Here is a 2,689-nt window from a genome sequence, read left to right as displayed (position 1 = left end):
GTATCAATTTCAAGAACTCCCTTCTTCATAGGCGTCCCATTGCTCACAGGATTCCTCTCAGAAGTGTACATGAACTGGTTATTAGCAACCATGTCAATGAGTTCTTGAGCTTCTGCAGGCGTTTTCTTTAGGTGAATGGATCCACCTGCAGAAGTATCCAATAACATCTTAGCTAATTCAGACAGACCATCATAGAATATATCCAGGATGGTCCATTCTGAAAGCATGTCAGAAGGACACTTTTTGGTCAGTTCTTTGTATCTCTCCCAAGCTTCATAGAGGGATTCACCTTCTTTCTGTCTGAAGGTCTGAACATCCACTCTAAGCTTACTCAGCTTTTGAGGAGGAAAGAACTTGGCTAAGAAAGCCTTGACCAGCTTATCCCAAGAGTTCAGGCTATCTTTGGGTTAAAAGTTCAACCATACTCTAGCTCTGTCTCTTACAGCAAAAGGGAAAAGCATAAGCCTGTAGACTTCAGGATCTACTCCATTAGTCTTAACAGTATCACATATCTGCAAGAATTCAGTTAAGAACTGAAAAGGATCTTCAGATGGAAGTCCATGAAACTTGCAGTTCTGCTGCATCAGAGAAACTAATTGAGGTTTCAACTCAAAATTGTTTGCTCCAATGGCAGGAATGGAGATGCTTCTTCGATGTAAATTGGAATTAGGTGCAGTAAAGTCACCAAGCATCCTCCTTGAATTATTATTATTTTCGGCTGCCATCTCCTCTTCCTGTTCAAAAATTTCTGAAAGGTGCTTGCTGGATTGTTGTAATTTAGCTTCTCTTAGTTTCCTCTTCAGAGTCCTTTTAGGTTCTAGATCTGCTTCAACAAGAATATTCTTGTCCTTGCTCCTGCTCATATGAAGGAGAAGGAAACAGAAAAATAATAATAGGGATCCTTTTTACCACAGGTATAGAGGTTCCCCTGTGTGAGTAGAAGAAGAAAAGAATGTAATGTAAAGAAAGAAACACAAGGGTAAGGAGAGCAGAGATGTGGGATGAAGAGAGGTGTTAGTAGATGAATAAACAAATAAAAGGAGATGAGAGAGAAGGAGAATTTTCGAAAATTATTTTTGAAAAAGAGTTAGTGATTTTTCGAAAATTATTTTTTGAAAAAGGTTAGTAATTTTCGAGAATTAAAATAAAAAATTAAAATAATTAGTTAATTAAAAAGAAATTTTGAAAAAGAGGGAAGATATTTTCGAAAATTAGAGAGAGAGGGAGTTAGTTAGGTAGTTTTGAAAAAGATAAGAAACAAACAAAAAGTTAGTTAGTTAGTTGAAACAAATTTGAAAATCAATTTTGAAAAGATAAGAAGATAAGAAGTTAGAAAGGATATTTTAAAATCAAATTTTGAAAGAGCTATTTTTGAAAAGATATGATTGATATTAGTTTTGAAAAAGATTTGATTTTTAAAATTATAATTAATGACTTGATTCACAAGAAATCACAAAATATGATTCTAGAACTTAAAGTTTGAATCTTTCTTAACAAGCAAGTAACAAACTTGAAATTTTTGAATCAAAACATTAATTGATGATGATATTTTCGAAAATTATGAGATAAAAATAAGAAAAAGATTTTTGAAAAATATTTTTTTAAAATTTTCGAAAATAACTAAGAAAAATGAAAAAAATTTTGAAAAAGATAAGATTTTTAAATTGAAAATTTGATTTGACTCATAAAAACAACTAGATTTTAAAATTTTTTGAAAAAGTCAAATCTAATTTTCGAAATTTTAAGAGAGAAAAAGGGAAAGATATTTTTTTGACTTTTGAATTTTTAATGAAGAAAGACTCAATGCATGAGAATTTTCAGATCAAAACATGTGATGCATGCAAGAACACTATGAATGTCAAGATGAACACCAAGAACACTTTGAATGTCAAGATGAACATCAAGAGCTTATTTTTGAAAAATTTTTAATGCAAAGAAAACATGCAAGACACCAAACTTAAAAATTTTTCATGTATAGACACTATGAATGCAAGAATGCATATGAAAAACAAGAAAAGACACAAAACATGAAAACATCAAGATCAAACAAGAAGACTTACCAAGAACAACTTGAAGATCATGAAGAACACTATGAATGCATGAATTTTTCGAAAAATGCAAGATGAATATGCAATTGACACCAAACTTTCAACTTGACTTAAGACTCAAACAAGAAACATGAAATATTTTTTATTTTTATGATTTTATGATTTTTTTTGGATTTTTCAAAAATTAATTTGAAAAAAAAAAATAAGGATTCCAAAATTATTAATATGAATTCCAGGAATCTTGCTCTTTAGTCTAAAGCTCCAATCTGAGGGTTAGGCATGGCATAATAGCCAGCCAAGCTTTAGTATGTAACTCAGACATGCCACGGCTGACATTCCAATTAACTTGCCTCTATGCTGATGGTTGGAAGCCCCTATCCAAAAGAATTAGACATGGCTTTACAGCCAGCCAGGCTTCAACATGCTTCATGAAACTCTAGAATTCATTCTTAAAAGTTTTGAAGAAAAATATATTTTTGAAAAGATTTATTTATTTTTTTTCGAAAACAGATGAGAAATTTTTTGAAAGGTTTTTGAAAAATTTTTGAAAATAAAACAAAAAGAAAATTACCTGATCTGAGCAACAAGATGAACCGTCAGTTGTTCAAACTCGAACAATCCCCAGTAACGGCGCCAAAAAC

At 31.4% G+C, this 2,689-nt stretch overlaps 1 non-coding gene across 1 annotated transcript; it reads left to right on the top strand.

Annotated features, from left to right (window-relative positions):
- The first annotated feature begins 221 nt into the window (after window positions 1–221).
- Window positions 222–329, top strand: LOC112780174 (small nucleolar RNA R71). Its single transcript, XR_003191028.1, has one exon. It is a non-coding gene; the product is annotated as a small nucleolar RNA R71 (small nucleolar RNA).
- Window positions 330–2,689: the final 2,360 nt, after the last annotated feature.

The sequence above is a fragment of the Arachis hypogaea genome, chromosome 19 (genome assembly GCF_003086295.3).
Source record: "Arachis hypogaea cultivar Tifrunner chromosome 19, arahy.Tifrunner.gnm2.J5K5, whole genome shotgun sequence".
NCBI lineage: Eukaryota > Viridiplantae > Streptophyta > Magnoliopsida > Fabales > Fabaceae > Arachis > Arachis hypogaea.
Note: the sequence above shows the minus strand (reverse complement) of the source record. Positions and strands in the feature narration are given on the sequence as shown.